The sequence below is a fragment of the Lutra lutra genome, chromosome 4, assembly GCF_902655055.1.
Source record: "Lutra lutra chromosome 4, mLutLut1.2, whole genome shotgun sequence".
Taxonomy (NCBI): Eukaryota; Metazoa; Chordata; class Mammalia; order Carnivora; family Mustelidae; genus Lutra; species Lutra lutra.
The window spans coordinates 160,608,027-160,631,492 of NC_062281.1; the positions used below are offsets into that span (position 1 = coordinate 160,608,027).

The 23,466-nt window shown below is 45.7% G+C and overlaps 1 pseudogene; it reads left to right on the forward strand.

Moving 5' to 3' along the window:
- The first annotated feature begins 690 nt into the window (after positions 1 to 690).
- Positions 691 to 13,320, forward strand: LOC125097019 (cytochrome P450 4A11-like; annotated as a pseudogene).
- Positions 13,321 to 23,466: the final 10,146 nt, after the last annotated feature.

Genomic DNA, 23,466 nt, shown 5'->3' on the forward strand with positions numbered 1-23,466 from the left:
GAAACATTTGCTGAGGGCATGTATGACTGAATGCCTGACTAAATGAGCATTCCTTGGGAAAGGGATGATTACCCCCACTTAAAGAAGGAGAACCAGAGGCACAGAGAGTATGACTGGCCGGCTTCATATGTCATGAGCGAGCCCTGGATTGGGCCTCCTGAGTGTGAGGCCAGTGCTCTGCCCACTGGCACAGTCATCCCAGAACATCACTGAATGATGGGCTGGGACAAGCATGGGGAACAACACAGGGGCAGCTGAGGCAGACAGTTTGGAGACCCCTGATTCTAATCATAGCTGACACTCTCAATGGTGGTTTTCCTCTGGTCACATCACTTTAGTTTAGTAAGTGTTTTCCTCTCACAAATGGGATAATAACCAAATAAAACCCGATTCCTGAACATTTGGTAAGCTAGACTGTGAAGTTTTTGCGTTCAGGATTCGTGTCTGCTGTCAGGATTATGTTTGCTGGCAGCTGCGTCCTGGCATATAGTAGCTGCCTGGCACAGAGTAGGTGCTCCTGAAATATTTGTTGAATAACAGAGAGAGGAGCAAGTGGGAATATGCCCAGCCATTATAGCTGTCTGTTGACAAAGTTTTCCTCCCATAGTTTCCCATTAACATCCTCACAGTTAATGAACTTTAGAAGTCCAGCCTAAGCCCTGCCCTCACCCTTCACCCTCCCTCCAGGTGGGCAGAGCCATTCTCCCCTGACTGTCTGGGCTGGAATGCTCAGGGGAGGTCCCCAACAGTCAGTGACAGTCAGGGAGAGTCAGCAATCCAGCAGCACCTGCACCATGAGTATCTCTGTGCTGAGTGTCATCAGACCCCTGGGCAGTGTCCCTGGGCTCCTGCAAGTAGCCTCCGTGCTAGGGCTGGTTCTGCTGCTGCTCAAGGCAGCACAGCTGTACCTGTACAGGCAGTGGCTGCTCAGAGCAGTCCAGGAGTTCCCATCTCCTCCTTCCCACTGGCTCTTCGGGATAGGCATGAGGTAGGAAGGGGCTGGAGGGGAGTGGGAATGCTGGGCATCCAGGGCTCCTGGAGCATCATCCTGGTCATCAGATGTATCCCACATAGGTTTCTCGTGTGACTAGCACATGTGCCTTGGGGGAACACCCAACTTACTGCTCAGATCTTGGCTCCTCACTCCACTCCTGGGAGCTCCATGTTGGAAGGGACCCTGTGTTGGTGCCCTCAGGCTGGTCTCACCCTCTTTCCTAAAGTAGATCTGCAGGCTGTAATGCAGTCCTGCACTGCCGCTTCCTGAGGGTGCACGGGAGAAGAATGAGGCACAAATAAGTCAGCTGCAAGAGAAAGGGAGCAGGGATGACAGTAGAGAAGACTGTTGCCCTAAACAACTGCTCAGTCCCGTATTTATTAGATACAAGATAACAATTAACAAAGGAGCCGAAGACGGCTTATATATTAACCATATGCTTTATAGATAAATAAGAAAGAATAGGAGTTATACATTGATTTCAAATCTTTTAGATAAGCAAGGAGAGTAGGATATATATGGTTAAGCAGTATAGAACTTATAATTGAACAAGCACATTTAAGGGGATTATCATGATGACTGATTAACGGTAGGCTGGATCTGAGGCAGGGGAGTAACATCCAAAAATGAAGCAGACGGCCTTCCATCCTGAGCGGGGCCGGGCATACCTGCCTGCTCAACTTCCAAGACGTAAATCATCCTCTCCCCCAGAGACCTGTTGCTAATGCATGTTCTTCTTAAGGTAACATTTAAGCATGCTTGCCAGGCTAGTTCAATTTCTCATGGGTTTTATTTTAAGCACTACCTTGTTTTGAGAGACAGTTACACTGCACCTTAAGGATGATGGCTGTTCCTTCCTGAGTCTTCCCCTCCTAGCTGAGGAGCCCCAGCTCCTCTCTCAGAACACCCTTCCTGATGCTCCCCTGTCCTGGCCACTCAATCCTATCCTTGAAGCCTAGCCCTGAGCTGCTTGGGAACACAGACATCAGAGGGGTTCACAGCTTATGGAGACCATAGACAGGAATCGGGGGTCAGGTCCCTGGAAAACAGGTTCACCTGCCAGATTGGGGGTCATGTCCGGTGCAAGGAACCAACCAGCTTGGTTTCCCTGAGACTATGAGGTGTTCCAGACTGGTGATTTCAGTGTTAAAACCCTGACAAGTTACTGGCACTCATGAGAGAGAAGTTTTCCAGGATGGGGCAGATAAAGAGTATTGACATTGAGTTGCACCATTAAAAGAATCTGTTTACCTCCTAGTTCTCCTTCCCCAACCACAGTACTGTGGGTTCCTTGGGCTGAGGATGTCACCTCCTTCCAGTACCCAGTTACCAGCACAGAGCTGACCCCAAGAGATGCCTGAGCAGGTTGTGGAATGACAGAGGAAGGAGCAGCTTGCAGCTAGATTGGAGATGGTACTTACTCTCCAGCTCTGTCAGTACTGGTCCTTCAGCAGGGAATCAGCAAGTGGGGGCATGTGAGGAGGGGCTGTCTTGTGGTGTGTGGACTGAACAAGCCTAGCCTGGGGATGTTGCTGAGGAGGCCAAGCGATTTCAGCTGAATGGAGCCAAAGACAGAAACCTCACATCAGCCACAGGGAGACAGTCATAGGCCAGTTTCTTTATGCAAATTGTTGCACTAATGGCTTCCAGATTGCCCATTTGGAGAAAATGCGACCTTTTGTTAGATGCAGTTGTCCCCTTTCTGAGGCAGGATTTGGCCTAAGCAACCACTAAAATTTCCTCCACTGACTCCCATTACATGGATGGTATGGATACCGTAAGCACAGGAGTTCTATTTCCATAACTCCTATTACTCCCAGTGCCCAATCAGCCCTCAGCTTCTGCTGGCCTATTATATTGCAGCCAGATTTTTCTTCCTCTTACAAATCTAAGACTTCATTTATTTGGTATCTCTCTTATTGGCTAAGTCAGGAATTAGACTGCCATGTGCAGTAGGATAAAACTAATCTTTTAGGCCAGGTGACATATAACAAATGAGACAGGGAAGCATATGGGCTCTGAGCCAAGCTATCTGGATTCTACCCTAGCTCTGCCACATACTTCAAATACTTGCTCTATCCTTCTGTTTCCTCATCTGTAAAATGGGGATGATGATTATTATAGTCTCGTGTGAGTTATACTAATCTCCAAATGTCACCTGGCACAGACCAATGGTCACAGTTACACTCTAATTATAAAAATTGAAAATAATGGTAATGCCTATGAAAGACAAGCAAGTTTGTAGGTTACCAAACCTGCTGCACTAAATAGGGCTGAAATGAGTCAGGAAACATGAAAGGGGAACTTCTGTATGGAAATCCATGAGCAAACAGCCTCATCTTTTCCCAGATCCTCCCCCCTGTCTTGGAGACCACAGGTCAGCACAGCCCACAGCACCTGACAATTGATTGCCTGTGCTGACCCTTTATTTTCTGTCCACTGTCATGGTATCTCACTTGGGGACATTTTTTGTGACCCCAGTTCCCAGGAGGAGGCAGGTGAAAAGCTGTCGTGGACCACTGCCTGTGTGAGTGGCCATAGCCTGAAAGCTAATAGACACTGAGTTTCAGCCTACGGAGTTACTGCCACTGCCACAATAGGCACCATGTCCTCTATAAGAGTCTCAGCTGCCCTGGCTACACCTGCTCAGGAAGAGATGGCTTTCCCAAGCAGTTGTCTGGAAAGTTGACAGACCAGTGGGTGTCAAGTGACCCGGAGAGAGGAAGAGCCAGACAGAACACCGTCTAGCTCCTTGGGGTCCCTAAATGAACTACAGACACAACCCAGGAGCAGGAGTTTCTGGAAGCCAACTGGCTTGGAGAGCAAGCAATTGGAAAGGAGGAAGGCAGCTGTGCTGAAAAAGGATTCCCCAGGGGCCCCTGCTGCACAGGTTTGAGAGACCCTGGAGGATGAGGTAACATAGCTTCATGGTAAGAGGTTCCCACTATGCAGTCCCTGCACTGGATCCAAGCAGAAGGTTGGTCGCAGCAATGGACGTGACCTGGGAGCACAGTGAAGCCTCTTTACGTCATTGGACAACACATATCAATAGAGGGCATGATTGACTTTCCCACCTCTACTTCCACTAGAACGTAAGTTCCATGAATCTGGAATCCCTATCAGAGACTTGCTCATCAGAAACATTTCCAAACTCCTAATCACTGTTGATATCCAGAACTATCTCCATGTCGCCATCGACCCTCCACCCCCTCTCCAAGCACTGGACCTAAAGAGGAGGCAAGGTTTTATTGATTTGTCTTTCCCTTGGTTACAGCTCCATGATGATCAGGAGCTACAAGAGCTTCAGAAAAGGGCAGAGAAATATCCATGGGCCAGTCCTCGCTGGCTATGGGGGAGCAGGGTTAGCCTCATAGTCTATGACCCAGACTACATGAAGGTGATCCTGGGGTGATCTGGTGAGTGCAAACCCACTTGTCTGTTGGAGTGGTTCTTCCCACTTGGATACATTCCTGGGGTACTGTGACATTTCAGGGGAGACTGTTGGCTCAGTCATTAAATCTGACCCTCTACCTGCCATTCTTCAAGCCCAAGAGCCAGCAGAAACCTGAATACTGTTACTCAATTTGAAAGTTTAAACACCTGTAAGGAATTACCTCTTGTACTTTCTCCTACCTTCCTTCCTTCCTTCCTTCCTTCCTTCCTTCCTTCCTTCCTTCTTTCCTTTCCTTTCCTTTTTTCTTCTCTTCTCTTCTCTTTTTTCTTTTCTCTCTCTTTTTCTTTCTCCTTCCTTCCTTCCTTCCTTTCCTCTCTTTCTTTCTTTCTCCTTCCATCCTGCCTTCCTTCTTTTCTTTCCTTTTTCTTTTCTTCTCTTCTCTTTTTCTTTACTCTCTCTTTCTTTCTTCTTCCTTCCTTCCTTTCCTCTCTTTCTTTCTCTATCTCTCTCTCTCCTTCTTAATCTCCTTCCTTCCTCCATTCCCTACCTCCTTCCTTCTTTCCTTTGTTCCCTCTCTTTCTTCCTACCTTCCTTTCCTCCTTTTCATTTTTCATTCTTTCCACCTTTTATTCTTTCCTTCTTTCTTGCTAACTTTCTTCATCACAATGGTGTGATCCCAGAACTCAAGACAATTTCTTATTCATGATGGCTAGCATGGAACCCCGATCTGTTGCCTGTGCTGCCACGTGGAATGACTGAGCCACCACAGAAAATAAAAAACAAAAACAAAAAAAGGAAGAAAACAAATAAACAAAAAACCCACTGGACAAGTTACTCTTTTGTCACTAGCACTGAGAACAGAAGCTATATTTCTTACTGATTCAACTTCATAGGGCTCTGTGGTGGGACAATCAGTCTGCCTTCCTGAGAGGTAACTATCAGGAAAGACAGAAAGACATGGTTGAAAGGGAAGTGGGAGGTTGGTTGACACAAATTGCCAGCTGACAATCATCAGGAAGGGATGGGGACAATGGACTAGACAACAGTTACCTCCTGGGGGCAGCTTGTGTTCGATGGTCACCTCCAGTTTCCTGTAATGCCCTTCTTACTTACAGACCAAAGCCCCTTGGTTCCTACAGATTCATGGCTCCCTGGATAGGTAAGTATATTTAACAAGGACTACGGTTCACCTTCTGCTTAGGTTACCAACAAATGTCCATTTGGCCCAGACAAATAAGAGGTGACCAGCACCACAGTCACTCCACTCAACTCTGAATGAGCTTCCTTTCTCTTCTTCAGATAAAAGCCTCACCCATTCCTAATGGTAGGGGAGCCCTCCTGCAGTTCAGTTTCTTGCACATCACTTCTCAGTTCTCCGTAATGATCTCAGACTAACTTTTCATTGAAGTCCTCCATTAACCCAGTGCTGCCCTGTTTCAACCTCAATCTCACAGCTGTGCACCAAGCTTTGGGAAGCCCCCTTTCTGACATGCACTGTCCTTTCTTGCCTTGTCCAGGATGCCATTCTTCTGACACCCTGGGTTCCTCCCCAGTTGTCCCCAGACAACTCTTGAGAGGTTCCTCCCCCCAACACACACACACACACACACACACACACACACACACACACACACACACACACATTGCAGTCCAGGGTATGGTTTGCTCCTGTTGAATGGGCCGACGTGGTTCCAGCACCGGAGAATGCTGACCCCAGCCTTCCACTGTGACATCCTGAAGCCCTATATGGGGCTCATGGCTGACTCTGTCCAAATGATGCTGGTAAGTTCAACCCCTGCTCACCTGCACACTCACACCCACAGCAGAGTTCACAAAATCCACTCTCAGACAGCTGTGTCCCTCAGACATCCATTAGACGTGGCCCCCAGATTCACCCACTTATACCATATTATGAGACAGGGCCCCCTGAGGATGGATGGAACATGGAAGCACCCAGGCACCCATTTTCATCCACTCTTTGCTCATTGCCCACAGGAGAGACAGTCATGATGGATAAAGGGTCCCTTCTTGTCCCACTTCCATGTCTTTGACTTGGACAGGAAGAGTAGTCAATGACCCTAGACAACAGGACAAACTTCCCCTGGCTGGCCCGGAAAGTAGCAGCTTCAGTGGCAAGGTGGACATCCCATGATGTCACTCAGGTGGGCTCTGGGCTAGGGCTGATGGCTTCTGATGAATTTTCGCAATTCTGTGCAGGGAAATGGAGACCAAGTCTCTACCCTCCAGAGCTGGGTCTTGCCATAACATCACCTCGGAGCCTGACCCTATTTCTCACTCACTGTGCTCAGCTGACATTGTTGAATAAGAGGAACTGAAGTCCCTGATATCCCTTCTTTAGAAACCCCAGTCTTAGCCCTTTCCTTTGCCTTGACTCTTGCTCCCTAAATTGGGACTTTACCTGTTTCATGTGTAGATCAACCCCAAGACACATGTTCGCCTGTAGTCCCCTGAGAAACAATGTTTTCTGACCTCCTAAAAGGTGGTTACCACCAAACTTCTAAGTCAGATGATAAGAGATCATGATTAATTAAATAACAATTAACTAACTTTCTCAGACTGCATTCTGAGAAAATGCTTACCATATTACAAACACATGGCTATATGGTGCTAAACTGATGAAACGCAACTACTTTAGGAAGTGAGGGCATTTTATCAGAATATTTGGAGAGGCAGAGAGAGAGTCTAACCTTGTCAGCCAGGGCCTTCTGGAGGAGTAGAGAAAGATATATGTGTCCCTCTACCACAGGACAAATGGGAGGAGCTCCTCAGCCAGAACTCATCTCTGGAGATCTTTGGACACGTCTCCTTGATGACTTTAGACATCCTTATGAAGTGTGCCTTCAGCTACCAGGGCAACCAACAGGCAGATAGGTCAGTGAAATCCTTAGTTGCAGGGTCTATTTCTTACCACTGGGATGGACTATCTGAAAGGCAGTTAGCAAGCTTGGGTGTTTACCAGCCCAAAGAGTCACTTTCTGCCGAGAGCCCCTGGCCACAGTCAGATTCAACCCACGCCAAGCCTTCATTAGAGACCCTGCTCTCTGCCACAGGAAGAAACCTGGATGCCGAAGTCCCTCATTAAGGGCCGAGAAACTCGAGGGTATAAGAACAACATGACAAATGCCTAGAGTTGCCTGTCCCATACACAGGCCCACCACACTCCAGGTCACATGCCTCCCTCCATCCAGTCCATTCTGCATCCTCCTTTTCAGGTACTCCCAGTCCTACCTTCAAGCCATTCGGGACCTGAACAACCTGGTGCTTTCCCGGATAAGGAATGTTTTTTACCAGAAAGACATCATCTACAGGCTGACCCCTGAAGGCCACTGGAACCACCGGGCCTGCCAGCTTGCCCATCAACACACAGGTTGTATCTGCCCTCTGGGAAGCTCCCCTCCTTCATCAGGCACATCCCAAAGGGACTGGCCCCTTACCCTCAGGCTGAGTCCTGCCCCTGGCTGCCCTTCCAGGGCCTGGGAAACACCCACCTGGATACTCCTCTGGTGCAGGTGTTAGGGTGCCAGGTGCTATGCAAGCAGCTACATGTGTCACCCCATGGGTGAAGGTTGAATGAGAGCCCCTGCCAGCAGCATTCAAGCAGAGCTCCTTGGGCTGTGCTGCTGAGGGGAGTGATGACCTGCAAGCACCTGGTGCTAGAGCTCGCACCCCAACAAACACACCCACTTCCACACTCTTCCTGATCCACCTGGCACCCTGACTGGGGCTACTGTGAGTGTCTGTGTCTGGGCACCCAGATCATTCAGCTCTGCCTGGGAACACTGTTTTGGACAGACTGAGTGATCAAGCTGAGGAAGGCTCAGCTGCAGGAGGAGGGAAACCTGGAGAAGGTCAGGAGCAAGAGGCACTTGGACTTCCTGGACATCCTCCTCTTTGCCCGAGTGAGTGTGGCAGGGTAGGCCTGAGGCTTTGCCTACAAGTGTGGAGGAGGGGGGCAAACTCAAACCCTGTCCTCGCTCCGTATCTTCCCAGATGGAGAACAAGAGCAGCTTTTCCGACAAGGACCTCTGTGCAGAAGTGGACACCTTCATGTTTGAGGGCCATGACACCACAGCCAGTGGCATCTCCTGGATCCTCTATGCTTTGGCCACACACCAGAGCATCAGCAGAAATGCCAAGAGGAGGTTCAGAGCTTCCTGGGGGATGGTGCCTCCATTACCTGGTGAGTGCTCATGAGATAGGAGGCCCCGACGCTTCAAGTAGAGAATTCCCTGGCTGCCAGGGCTTTGCCCGCCCTTCAGGATAGTTTTGTTTAGGGACCACCTGGACCAGATGCCCTACACCACCATGTGCATCAAGGAGGCACTGCAACTCTATCCGCCAGTTCCAGGTGTTGGCAGAGAGCTCAGCAAGCCCATCACCTTCCCTGATGGACGTTCCTTACCCAAAGGTGTGAACTTTCCCAGTCTCCCTCCATAAACACTCGACAGGAACGTGTGCAAGGTCAGAAATCCACATGTTCTGGGCAGTTGGTGCATGTCTTTCAGAGTCATTTCTCCCTCAAGAGAACCAATATTTCCTTTGTTTGTCAGATGAGGTATATGGTATGCTTCCCCACAGAGTTTAATCCAAGAAACAAATACATGACAGCCCCTGAATGTGGCTTTGGGTTTTGCTCTAATATTCTCATTCTTTGAGATATGAGTGCCTGAGAGAACATCAGACAGGGCAGGGAGATGGGAGGTCGTTCCTTATAGGGTGTATGCTAATGAGAAAGATCAGAGAATTCACCATCATGGCTCAGATGGTCCACTCTCCAGGGAGGCTTCAGGATGATGGTAGAGAGTAGCTGATGACCAGATCTGAGATCCCTGCCATGGCTGGAAGCCACTGTTCGGCTCCCCTCTACTCTGAATCCCAGCCCTGCCACATCCTAGCTGGGTGGTCAGAGACAAATTGATCGGCCTCACTGAGGCTCAGGTCCCTCATGGAACAATGGAGATGTGAGCCTTCATTGGAGGGTTGTTGTGAGTATGGAGGTGTTCAGGATATTCCCCAAGGGCTCATGGATGGTACTTGATGTGAGTTGTCCCTTGAGTTGCTCCAAAAAGTAAGCCTTCAGTTCTTCCCTGCTCGTCAGCCTGGTCATGGTTAATCTACCAACCTGTGCACACGTGCCTACCTGTTGTGCTGTGTCTGTCCCACCTCTCCTGCAATGCTGTCATTCCATTCACGGTGATGAGAAAGGCTCTCATGATGGCTGCCAAGCTGTGTGTGGATGCACCTGGGCTCCAAAGGCATGTGTGATCAGTCTTTCTTCTGCCCCACAGGATTCTTAGTCTTGCTCTCCTTTTATGCCCTTCACCACAACCCAAAGGTGTGGCCAAACCCAGAGGTATGATGACCTTGGGAGGAGGAGGTGGGATGACCTCTCCAGACCAAACCCTCTTCCTGTCCCACCTCTGGGTGTGCTGTCCCTTGAATGATTGGAAGGAAGGGCTTGACCACACCTGTCCTGGCTCTGGTGCTCCCTGCAGGTGTTTGACCCGTCCCGGTTTGCACCAGATTCCTCTCGACACAGCCATGCTTTCCTGCCCTTCTCAGGGGGATCAAGGTGAGGCACTTGTACCAGAACAGAAGGAGGGGTGACTGAGGCTTTTGACCTGCTATATTTATGTTGTTTTCTGTAGATATGCCGTGGCATGTTGGAGTGCTGGGAAAGAGGTATGTGTCTCTATGCAAAGAAAGTTGGTAATCACTGAATGCCATGGACACTTTGACCCATTGCTCTTACCCAATCTCCAGTCACAATTCAGTGTCCGTGGGTGTTCCACAGCTCAGGGTATTCTTGTGAGTTCTTCATTTTGTGAGTATGACTTTACAGAATTAGATTTTCTCACATGTAATTTTCAAGTGTTGTCAAAGTCAAAGACAGGATGGACACAAAAGTTTTCGTTACACACAATCTCAAACCAGGCTTTTCTGCTCAACTCCCCATTCTGCCTCCACACTGCACCATTGACTACATTGCATGTGCTTCCATACTCAGCTTCCTGCATGCCTCAAATATTTCAGCCATACACAGGAAAGGTTCCTCTGTCTTTTAAGTGCTTCATAAAGTACTCGACTAATCTGTGTTGTTGCTATATTTTCATCAACCAAATGAATTATTGACTCTATGGTAATGGTCATGTACACTTGACAGTTTTCCCAGTTGTTCAATCGGTACATCTGATCTGGGCTCTACATATCTTAATATTGCATTTAGAGTCCAATCAATCAAATGAGCAATTATTTAAAAATGAGGACATTAAATTGCTTTTGGGAGAAAATCCAGTTTGTTGTAAATATACAACACGTGGCATTTGAAGGTTACCTGGTGTGTAAAATGTAAAGCACACGTGAAGTAGCTGTTCAGTGGGATGACTATTGTCCAGTGTGGCTGCTGTGAAATCCCCCAGTGCTGCTGAAACTGTCCTATAAATAGTAACTGTAGGAAACTTTGTAAGCAGTTACTAGAAAACCGTTTTTTTCCAAATACAGGAATCTGTCAATCCTTCACATACAGAGTGAACCCACTTTCACACCACATCTTTACGCAAATTGTGCTTCCAGTTACTGGCTCCAGGATTTGTTTCTCCCTGCGATTGAGTCCTTCCTCCTAGACATTGGTGCAAGTCATATGGCTGCCAGTAGAGAGAAGAGAGGGGTAGACAGCTCAGTTCCTAGCTCAGAATTAATGGTTACTCATATTTTATTCCATTCAAGGTGGGTTTCTTTTTCAGTTCAATAGACATCATTCAGTTTTAATACTGTCTATTAAGCCTGTCTCTGTGTGCCAAGTCCTCTGCTATGAGATGGCATAGTGCCCTTGCCTCCAGGAGTTCACAGTCAAGAAATAAATGCCTCCATTCAAAAGAGACTTCCTTCCTTCCTTCCTTAATTTATTTATTTCTCTCTCTCTTTCCTTTCTCATTTTTTCTTTCCTTCTTTTATTCTTTCTTCCTTCTTCCCACCCTCTCTCCATCCCTCCCTCCCTCTCTCCCTTCTTCCTTCCTTCCTTCCTTTCTTCCTTCCTCCCACCGTTCCTCCCTCCCTCCTTTTCTTCCTTTCTTTTTTACGTGCACTCACTCATTTACTAATTGACTCCACTGTAGGAAACTCTATGTTCCTGGCACTATCCAAAATGGAAAATGATGTCTCCTTGACTAAAGTATTAGGGTGATGTCAGGGTCCAGGAATGAAGAGCACTTGGGCAGAGGTGGGGGTGAGGGCAAGCTGGCATTGCCCTTAGCCTTGAGCATGTGGCAGGCAGAGGTGGAGGGAGAGCATTCCTTGGGATCTCCTCAGCAGGAGCTGAGTTGGGAGGAGGAGGAGTTGAGCAGGTGACAAGTGAGTGAGCCAACAACCCAGAGAGGACTTTGATGTCAGCTGAGGCATGTGGACATGTTGTAGCTGTGATGAAGGGCGAGGGAGGCTCTGAGCTTGGCTGGGGCTTCACGGGAAGGAAGTGAAGGTTGGGAGCAGAAAAGTCTGGGTGAGGAGGTAGAGGGATGGCAAGCAGAGACATTTCTGCAGTAGAACTGGAAGACTACAACAGCTGGTTGACTGAGGGGCTGAGGGGGAGGCAGGAGTCTGGACCCAACCTGGCAGGTGATGGTGCAGCAGGTTGAGAGTTACTAAGGCTCACCCCCTGCAGAAGCTTCTCTGTGCTGTTCTAATTTCCTTATCCAACTCTGTCTTGTCCATCCTTTGAGGATCTGGACCCCTGTGTGCTCCAGATGGTTAGGGCCTGAAGGATGGCCCAGCCCACCACCTCTGCTGCCCTGTCCTGCTCTCCCCATTGTGAAACCAGAAATGGCTTGTACAGGGAGCAACCAAATTAATAATTAACTGTTTTAGTGATCACTAGACTTAGCCCTGAGGCACAAGGTGCTGACCTTCTTGTAATGGCATTTCAGGCCTACTGAGAGAACAGATGGGAATAGAAGCTAATCCTGGAAGAGCGTAGGTTTTGTCAAAGGTCAGGGGGAGAGAGTGAAAGAAGCAGGCGGGGTAGGCGTAGAGATGTGCATGTGTCCTGAGGAAAAGGGATCCAGGCTGGGCCCATGCAGGAGGCCCCTGAATGTGCTGTTCCTGGCAGGGGGTTTGAGGCCACCTCTCATTTCCTTTTCCCTCCCTGACCCAGGAACTGCATCGGGAAGCAGTTTGCCATGAATGAGATGAAGGTGGTGGTGGCCCTGACCCCACTCCGCTTTGAGCTGGCACCAGATCCTTTCAGGGTCACTGTTCCCACTCCAAGAATTGTATTGATGTCCAAGAATGGGATCCACCTGCATCTCAGGAAGCTCCTCTAACCCTTGGGGGGACAAGGATGAGCCCCGACGGCCTCCTGCCTACCATCGTGTCAGTCTCTCCTGTCTGCTGTCTTCTGCCCACTTCCCACTTTCACTCTGCCCATAGCCAGTCTCCTGCTCTCATCCTCTTGTGCATCAGACTGTCTGTCCTTCTCCATCTCACCCTTTCCCAAGATTCCTACCTGTTTGCCTGTTACCGTCCTCCTACCCAGCTGTAGCTCTGACTATCCATGTAAGTCATGAACAGTGGCCTGTCCCCCAGGCTGTCTGCCCTCTCCCCATTGCAGTTCCTTTCTGCCTGCTTTCTGTTCCTTGCTGCTTAACCACATTACACAGACTTGGTTCCTTAAAAGAGCACAAGTTGATGATCCTGTAGCTAGCCGATCAGAAATAGGGAATGGGTTTCACTGGCACAACAAAGGTGTTACAGAACCTCTAAGGGAGAATCTCTTCTCTTGCATTTTCTACCTTCTAAATGTCTGCTCTTAAGGCTATTCAGTGAGGGGATTAGGCCTCCCCGTTTATCAAGGAAATATCCTGTTCTTAAATGCAATTGATTACAGATGCTAACAGTACCCATGAAATTTTTAGTGCAATACCTAGACTTTTGTTTAATTGAATAACGGGGACTCCAGCCAATCCAAGCTGACACATAAAGCTAGTCATCGCAGTCTACCATTTGTCCTCTTATCATTCACACATTCCATTAAACCATACTCCAAAAATTAAGTATAATAAAGTCACACTTCCACCAGCTAACCTTCATCTGATTGAATGCCTGTTGATCCTTTTCCCCACCCACAAAGCAAAGTCATTGGAGGGTATTCTCTCTTCTCCCTGAAATCCTGTGACCTATATGCTATGATACAAAGTTGACTATTAGTACCACATGTCTGGGTTCTGTGCAGGATATAAGACAAGAAAGAAAAAATCTGACACCCGTGTGCACACATGCATAATCATATTCATAACAAAGCAGGAAAATGCTAGAAGTAATTTCCCTCTTTATTTCTATAACCTAGGACATGGCCATCTTTAGCATTTATAACAGCCTTCTTCCACTACCTATTCCATACTTGCTTTACCCTCTGAATGCCCCTCAGTCGGTTGTGGGGGTTTTGTTTTGTTTTGTTTTGTTTTTGCCTGACGGCATGACCCAGACCCTCACTCTTAAAGTATCTGGGCCATCACTAGTCTTGCCTGAATTGGACTGTGGCATTTTCCCATTTACTCTCATGACAGGGCAAGGTAGTTCTATGAGATGCCCATGTATTTCCTCTATTCCAAGCATATTTTTTCTTACCTTCATGGTAAGGAAACTGCCTATTTCCTCCTTGGTAATCAGGATCGATCCAGTACAGTCACTGCTTCTGAGTTAGACCCATGAGGAGCCTAAAGTGTCCAGGAGTTATCTTCATGCAGTCATTCTTGTGTCTCCTGGTGGAAGCACTCCTACTTTTGGAAGTAAGATCACTAGGACAACAAAACACAAGGTTGTAGTGATAAGTACTCCAAGTTTTGCTGATCAAATCACTGGGGGTAAAAATGAGTGGTGTTTCTCCTATTTCCACCCTTTAAGTCCTGGGTGGGAGAGTCCTGGCTATGAGAGACACAGCACCATATATTAGACATTGATTTAAAGCAGATGCAACCTCCCGGAGAGCCTTCCTTCAACCCTGCTAGTTATTGCCACCTAGCTGGTGCTGTATACCCAAATCTATCCTGAGGTAATTTCTCTGCTTCTGGAACACCTAGCTGGAATAGATATCCTCCCCAACTGGCAAAGAAGACAGTAGAATTTAGGGGTTTGATGGCTCCAGTTTTATGGGGCTCTTCCCATATGTCCCCATTCCAGATTCTCAGTGTTCTCATTGTAACAGAAGATACCCTGGAAGATACGGAATTCAGTTTGCTGATAATTCAGACACAGGCATGATGATATCTGGGTTTAGTTTCAGAATCTGGGTCCTGGCTAAAGTTTGTTGCTACAGGTCAGAGTGATCTTCAGTGCAGACATAGAAGCTTTCAGGTTATTTATTTATTTATGTCTGAGAATTTGAATCCTCCACATTGTTCTTCCCTTTTTGCACTTTCTCCAGTACAACATGGACATCCAATGAATCTTGTTATGTATGCTCCTTAGTATCACTAACATGTTTTAAGGCATCCAATACTTGGTCACCAGAACCTTACCTTTTGCAAGACTTTGATTACCAGCATCCACTGGTGAAGCCTTGTGTATTGCAACATCAGGTCCTGGGCTACCCATGTGCTCTTTACCATTGGGAATAGAGTCATCAGTCCCTTTCCGAATAATCCTATTAGAAAACCAAGTCATGAAACCCAGAACTTAGTCAGAAAACTTATGATTCTATTTTTCTAGAGTCAATCTTGGTACCAAAATTTATATTATTCAGAGTACTACCAGAAAAATGAAATCAGTGGAATAGATATATGCCTGTCCAGAAGGAAAATGACAGACCCAGAAGGACAATGTATCTGAGCCTCACTTGCTGTCCAGCCAGTAGCTTTCTTGTGTTCTCCGTGTCTTCACACTGAGCAGCTTAACTAAGAAAGGAGAGTAATGGGCCAAGTTCTAGTTGATGGGATGCCTGACTGAACGAGGACACAGCAGGGAAAGTAAGGTCAGGGAAAGATCATGATCAGCCAGCACCAGAAGATAGGGATGGGAAGGGCAGGAAAGGTAAGTGCTGACTTACCAATCCACTGGTGGAAACCCACTCACAAATCTACATTGGGCATCATGGGATTTATAAGAGAAAGGTGATCATGTCATGCACAGACTGAGAAATTCCCAGAGGAGGCTTCTGGATAAATAGGACATGCATGGACCTTAGCTCCCCAGACTTTTGATGCAGGCCCCAGGACTCCTTTCCACATGGTGCCTGAGACCTTTACAAGCAGGAAGCCCCACCCTCTCCCACCAATGCTGACACTGTCAGTTGTAAAAAAAAAAAACAAAAAACAAAAAACAAAACAAAACAAAACAAAAAAACGCCTTAGGGAAGTCAGGCTCATAGATGTTTAGGAATCCAAGGGAGTGTCCAAACCCAAGTGGATAGGCATAGGAGAACTGATGGGCCCCGGATACAATTTTGTCCAGGTTCTCTGTCTACTGTATCAGAAATATGAATGGGAGGCCCTTCAGGAGACCACTGTGATCAGCCAGTCCCTACGTCCCTGGGCAAAGAAGACAGGGGATTGCCCAGACAGACCCTGGGAGCAAACTTCCCTCATCCTGCATCCTTCTCCCAGCCAGTCACAGTCCTATATATCTCTGGGATCAGTCCCTTCTCCAGCCCCAGAGAGACCACTATAAGTTCAAGCCACCCTCTTCTTGTACCTGGGTGAGCTCAACAACCCCAAGATGTCCAACTTGCTTCAATCCAGTTCCTGTCATCAGCCCTCTATCTATGATGCTCCAAGAAAGAGATTTCATTCTCATTAAGGCTGTTTTCATGAGAGTGATAACACCAGCTTGCTGTGCAATGCAGAAATCTGCTCAATTCTGCCCCTCCTATGTCATTTGACACACTTTTCTGAGGCCCTACTATGTGCAGGACATTGTCTAGACATCTCAGGGCATGAGATGGAAAGGGTCTTACCCTTTCATCCCATGGGCAGACCAATTAGATTCAACTAAACAATTAAGGAGTGTGAATACACCCAGTATTAGGTGCCAAGAAGGAAGCAGACATGCTGCTATGAGAGAGACTAGCAGGGAATATCTACTTAGAGAAGAAGATCGGAGATGGACCGGGTTGGAGAAGACATTCAAGGGGAAACCTGGAGGATGACAAGCATCTGGCAGTGCAAAGAGCAAGGGACAGCATTCGTGGTAAACAGCAAGCACAAAAGCATTTAGTAAAAAGAAGGGCCATATGTAACCTAATGTTCATAGCAACAATGGCCACAATTGCCATACTGTAGAAAGAGCCAAGATGCCCTTCAATGGATGAATGGATAAAATAGATATGGTCAATATATGCAATGAAATATTATGCCTTCATCAGAAAGGATGAATACTCAACTTTTCTTTACAATTTTTTAAATTAACATATAATGTATTATTAGCCCAAGGGGTATAGGTCTGTGAATCACCTGGAATCACATACCTCCCCCAATGTCCATACCTCCACCACCCTCTCCATAACCCCCTAACCCAGCAACCCTCAGTTTGTTTTGTGAGATTAAGAGTCTCTTACGGTTTGTCTCCCTCTCTGATCCCATCTTGTTTCATTTATTCTTTTCCAACCCCCCAAACCCTCCACTTTGCATCTCAACTTCCTCTTATCAGGGAGATCATATGATTATTGTCTTTCTCTGATTGACCTATTTCGCTAAGCATAATACCCTCTAGTTCCATCCACGTCATCGCAAATGGCAAGATTTCATTTCTTTTCATGGCTGCATAGTATTCCACTATCTATATATACACCACTCTTCTTTATCCATTCATCTGTTGATGGACATCTAGGTTCTTTCCATAGTTTGGCTATTGTGGACATTGCTGCTATAAACATTCAGGTGCACATGCCCCTTTGTATCACTACATTTGTATCTTTAGAGTAAATACCCAATAGTGCAATTGCTGGGTCATAGGGTAGCTTTATTTTAAACTTTTTGAGGAACCTCCATGCTGTTTTCCAGAATGGTTGCACCAGCTTGCATCCTCACCAACAGTGTAGGAGGATTCCCCTTTCTCTGCATCGTTGCCAGCATCTGTCATTTCCTGACTTGTTCATTTTAGCCATTCTGACTGGTGTGAGGTGGTATCTCATTGTGGTTTTGATTTGTATTTCCCTGATGCCGAGTGATGTGGAGCACTGTTTCATGTGTCTGTTGGCCATCTGGATGTCTTCTTTGCAGAAATGTCTGTTCATGTCCTCTGCCCATTTCTGGATTGGATTATATGTTCTTTGGGTGTGGAGTTTGATAAGTTTTGTATAGATTTTGGATACTAGCCTTTTATCTTATATGTCATTTGCAAATATCTTCTCCCATTCTGTCAGTTGTCTTTTGGTTTTGTTAACTGTTTCCTTTGCTGTGCAAAAGCTTTTGATCTTGATGAAGTCCCAATAGATCATTTTTGCCCTTGCTTCCCTTGCCTTTGGCGATGTTCCTAGGAAGAAGTTGCTGTGGCTAAGGTCAAAGAGGTTGCTGCCTGTTCTCCTCAAGGATTTTGGTGGATTCCTTTCTCACATTAAGGTCCTTCATCCATTTTGAGTCTATTTTCATGTGTGGTGTGAGGAAATGATCCAATTTCATTTTTCTGCATGTGGCTGTCCAATTTTCCCAACACCATTTGTTGAAGAGACTGTCTTTTTTCCATTGGACATTCTTTCCTGCTTTGTCGAAGATTAGTTGAACATAGAGTTGAGGGTCTTTTTCTGGGCTCTCTATTCTGTTCCATTGATCTATGTGTTTGTTTTTGTGCCAGTACCATACTGTCTTGATGATGACAGATTTGTAGTAGAGCTTAAAGTGTGGAACTGTGATGCCACCAGCTTTGGCTTTCTTTTTCAATATTCCTCTGGCTATTTGAGGTCTTTTCTGGTTCCTTATAAATGTTAGGATTATTTGTTCCATTTTTTGAAAAAAAAATGGATGGGATTTTGGTAGGGATTGCATTAAATGTGTAGATTGCTTTAGGCAGCATAGACATTTTCACAATACTTGTTCTGCCAATCCATGAGCATGGAACATTTTTCCATTTCTTTATGTCTTCCTCAATTTCTTTCTTTGAGTACTTTATAGTTTTCTAAGTATAGATTCCTTGCCTCTTTCGTTAGGTTTATTCCTAGGTATCTTATGGTTTGGGGTGCAACTGTCAATGGGATCAATTCCTTAATTTCTCTTTCTTCTGTCTTGTTGTTGGTGTAAAGGAATGCAACTGATTTCTGTGCATTGGTTTTATATCCTGACACTTTACTGAATTCCTTTACAAGTTCTAGCAGATTTGGAGTGGAGTCTTTTGGGTTTTCCACATATAGTATCATATCATCTGCAAAGAGTGATAGTTTGACTTCTTTTTTGCCGATTTGGATGCCTTTAATTTCTTTTTGTTGCCTGATTGGTGCTAGGAGCTAGGACTTCTAGTACTGTGTTCAGTAGCAGTGGTGATAATGGGCATCCCTGCCATGTTTCTGACCTTAGCGGGAAAGCTCTCAGTTTTTCTCCATTGAGAATGATATTCACTGTGGGTTTTTCATAGATGGCTTTGATGATATTGAGGTATTTACCCTTTATCCCTACATTTTGAAGAGTTCTGAACAGGAAAGGATGCTGTACTTTGTAAAATGCTTTTTCAGCATCTATTGAGAGTATCATATGGTTCTTGTTCTTTCTTCTATTAATGTATTGTATCACGTTGATTGATTTGTGGATGTTGAACCAACCTTGCAGCCCAGGAATAAATCCCACTTGGTCATGGTGAATCATCCTTTTAATGTACTGTTGGATCCTATTGGCTAGTATTTTGGTGAGAATTTTTGCATCTGTGTTCATCAAGGATATTGATCTGTAATTCTCCATTTTGATGGGATCCTTGTCTGGTTTTGGGATCAAGGTAATGCTGGCCTCATAAAATGAGTTTGGGAGTTTTCCTTCTATTTCTATTTTTTGTAACAGCATCAGGAGACTAGGTATTAATTCTTCTTTAAATGTTTGTTAGCATTCCCCTGGGAAGCTGTCTGGCCCTGGGCTCTTGTTTGTTGGGAGATTTTTGATGACTGCTTCAATCTCCTTACTGGTTATGGGTCTGTTCAGATTTTCAATTTCTTCCTGGATCAGTTATGGTAGTTTATATGTCTCTAGGAATGCATCCATTTCTTCCAGATTGTCAAATTTGCTGGCATATAGTTGCTCATAATACATCCTTAAAATTCTTTGCCTTTCTTTGGTGTTGGTTGTGATCTCTCCTCTTTCATTCATGATTTTATTTGGGTCCTTTCTCTTTTCTTTTTGTTAAGTCTGGCCAGGGGTTTATTAATCTTATTAATTCTTTCAAAGAACCAGCTCCTAGTTTTGTTGATTTGTTCTATTGTTTTTTTGGCTCCTATTTCATTGATTTCTGCTCTGATCATTATGATCTCTCTTCTCCTGCTGGGTTTAGGCTTTCTTTGTTGTTCTTTCTCCAGCTCTCTTAGGTGTAGGGTTAGGTTGTGTATTTGACACCTTTCTTGTTACTTGAGAAAAGTTTGTATCGCTATATATTTTCCTCTCAGGACTGCTTTTGCTGTGTCCCACAGATTTTGATCTGTTGTTTCTATTATCATTTGTTTCCATGAATTTCTTCAATTCTTCTTGAACTTCCTGGTTGACCCATTCATTCTTTAGAAGGATGCTCTTTATGTATTTGGGTTCTTTCCAAATTTTCTCCTGTGATTGAGTTCTAGCTTCAGAGCATTGTGGTCTGAAAATATGCAGGGAATGATCGCAATCTTTTGATACCGGTTGAGACCTGATTTATGACCCAGGATGTGATCTATTCTGGAGAATGTTCCATGTGCTCTACAGAAGAATGTGTATTCTGTTGCTTTGGGATGGAATCTTCTGAATATGTCTGTGATGTCCATCTGGTCCAGTGTGTCATTTAAGGCCTTTATTTCCTTGTTGATCTTTTTTTTTTTTTTAATTTTTTTTTTTAAAGATTTTATTTATTTATTTGACAGAGAGAGATCACAAGTAGGCAGAGGCAGGCAGAGAGAGAGGAAGGGAAGCAGGCTTCCTGCTGAGCAGTGAGCCCGATGCAGGACTCGATCCCAGGACTCTGGGATCATGACCTGAGCAGAAGGCAGCGGCCTAACCCACTGAGCCAACCAGGCGCCCCTTCCTTGTTGATCTTTTGCTTGGATGATCTATCCATTTCAGTGAGGGGAGGAGTTTTAAAGTCCCCTACTATTATTGTATTATTGTCGATGTGTTTGTTTGGTATTGTTATTAATTGGTTTATATCGTTGGCTGCTCCCATCTTAGGGGCATAGATATTTAAAATTGTTAGATCTTCTTGTTGGACAGACCCTTTGAGTATGATATAGTGTCCTTCTTCATCTCTTACTATAGACTTTGGCTTAAAATCTAATTGATCTGATATAAGGATTGCTACTCCAGCTTTCTTTTGATGTCCATTAGCGTGGAAAATTGTTTTCCACCCCCTCGCTTTAAATCTGGAGGTGTCTTTTGGTATAAAATGAGTTTCTTATAGACAGCATATTGATGTGTTTTGTTTTTTTATCCATTCTGATACCCTGTGTTTTTGATTGGGGCATTTACACCATTTACATTCAGGGTAGATATTGAGAGATATGAATTTAGTGCCATCGTATTGTCTGTAGGTTGACTGTTACTGTATATTGTCTCTGTTCCTTTCTGATCTACTTCTTCTAGGCTCTCTCTTTGCTTAGAGGACCCCTTTCAATATTTTCTGTAGAGCCAGTTTGAGGTTTACAAATTCTTTTAGTTTTTGTTTGTCCTGGAAGATTTTTATCTCTCCTTCTATTTTCAATGATAGCCTAGCTGAATATAGTATATATATATATACTATATTCAGAAAGAAAAAAAAAGAAACAATTAAAAAGGAAAACCAATAAAGAAAAAATATAAAAAGGAAAAAAAAAATATATATATATATATTAGATAAACTAGTTAAAAAACCTTAAAAGAAAAGGGTAAAAGTTAAAAATATTTAGCAAAAGAAGAAAAAAAATTGAAAAAGAAAAAAAAATCAAATTAACTGCAAGGCTAAAGAATCATGGGGAGAAAGCCATGACTTCCGTGCTTTGCTTTCTCCTCCTCTGGAATTCAGCTGCTCTCCTTGGTATTGAAACTGCACTCCTTGGTAGGTGAACTTGGTCCTGGCTGGGTTTCTTGTTGGTCTTCTGGGGGAGGGGCCTGTTGTAGTGATTCTCAAGCGTCTTTGCCCCAGGCAGAGTTGCACCGCCCTTACCAGGGGCCGGTCTGAGTAATCCGCTTGGGTTTGCTTTCAGGAGCTTTTGTTCCCTGAGTGCTTTCTGTAGAGTTCCAGAGGACGGGAATGAAGATGGTGGCATCCCGGTCTCCGGCCCAGAGGAGCCGAGAGCCCGGGGCCCCAATCCTCAGTGCGCCCTCAGAGAACAGCGCCCAATTACTCCCATCACCCTGGCCTCCGGCCGCGCTCCAAGCTGACCGAGCCTGCGACCGGTTCAAGGTAACCCCGAGCTGAGAGCTCACTCCTCGGCTCTGTCTCTGTAGCCGGCTTCCCCATTCTAATACCTGTAAGCTCTGCGACACTCAGCCCCGATCCTTCTGTGACCCTGTGGGACCTGAGGCTACACTGACCCCGCGTGGGCTTCACCCCGGTTAAGCCTCTGGAGCGATGTCCCTCAGCGGAACAGACTTTTAAAAGTCCTGATTTTGTGCTCCGTTGCTCCGCGCCTTGCCAGGAGCCGGCTCCTACCCCCGCAGTCTATCTTCCCGTCACTTTGGATTCACTTCTCCGCCAGTCCTACCTTTCAGAAAGTGGTTGATTTTCTGTTTCTAGAATTGCTGTTCTTCTTCTCTTCGATCTCCCGTTGGATTTGTAGGTGTTTGCAATCTTTAGATAAGCTATTTAGCTGATCTCCCGCTACCTGAAGTAGTCTCAGCCTGCTACTTCTCTGCCATCTTGACTCCTCCCCCCTCTATTCTTATTGATATTTTTTTTCCTTGCAGATTATTTTTTTTTATTTTCAGCATAACAGTATTCCTTGTTTTTGCACCACACCCAGTGCTCCATGCAATCCGTGACCTCTCTAATACCCACCACCTGGTTCCCCCAACCTCCCACCCCCCGCCCCTTCAAAACCATCAGATTGGGGACGCCTGGGTGGCTCAGTTGGTTAAGCAGCTGCCTTCGGCTCAGGTCATGATCCCAGCGTCCTGGGATCGAGTCCCACATCGGGCTCCTTGCTTGGCGGGGAGCCTGCTTCTCCCTCTGCCTGCCATTCTGTCTGCCTGTGCTCGCTCGCTCTCCTCTCTCTGACAAATAAATAAAATCTTTAAAAAAAAAAACCCTCAGATTGTTTTTCAGAGTCCATAGTCTCTCATGGTTCATCTCCCCTTCCAATTTCCCCCAACTCATTTCTCCTCTCTAACTCCCCTTGTCCTCCATGCTATTTGTTATGCTCCACAAATAAGTGAAACCATATGATAATTGACTCTCTCTGCTTGACTTATTTCATTCAGCATAATCTCTCCCAGTCCCGTCCATGTTGACACAAAAGTTGGGTATTCATCCTTTCTGATGGAGGCATAATACTCCCTAGTTTATATGGACTACATCTTCCCCATCCATTCATCCATTGAAGGGCATCTTGGCTCTTTCCACACTTTGGCGACTGTGGCCATTGCCACTATAAACATTGGGGTACAGATGGCTCTTCTTTTCACTACATCTGTATCTTTGGGGTAAATAACCAGTAGTGCAATGGCAGGGTCATAGGGAAGCTCTATTTTTAATTTCTTGAGGAATCTCCACACTGTTTTCCAAAGTGGCTGCACCAACTTGCATTCCCACCAACAGTGTAAGAGGGTTCCCCTTTCTCCACATCCCCTCCAACACATGTTGTTTCCTGTCTTGCTAATTTTGGCCATTCTAACTGGTGTAAGGTGATATCTCAATGTGGTTTTAATTTGAATCTCGCTGATGGCTAGTGATGATGAACATTTTTGTATGTGTCTGATAGCCATTTGTATGTCTTCAT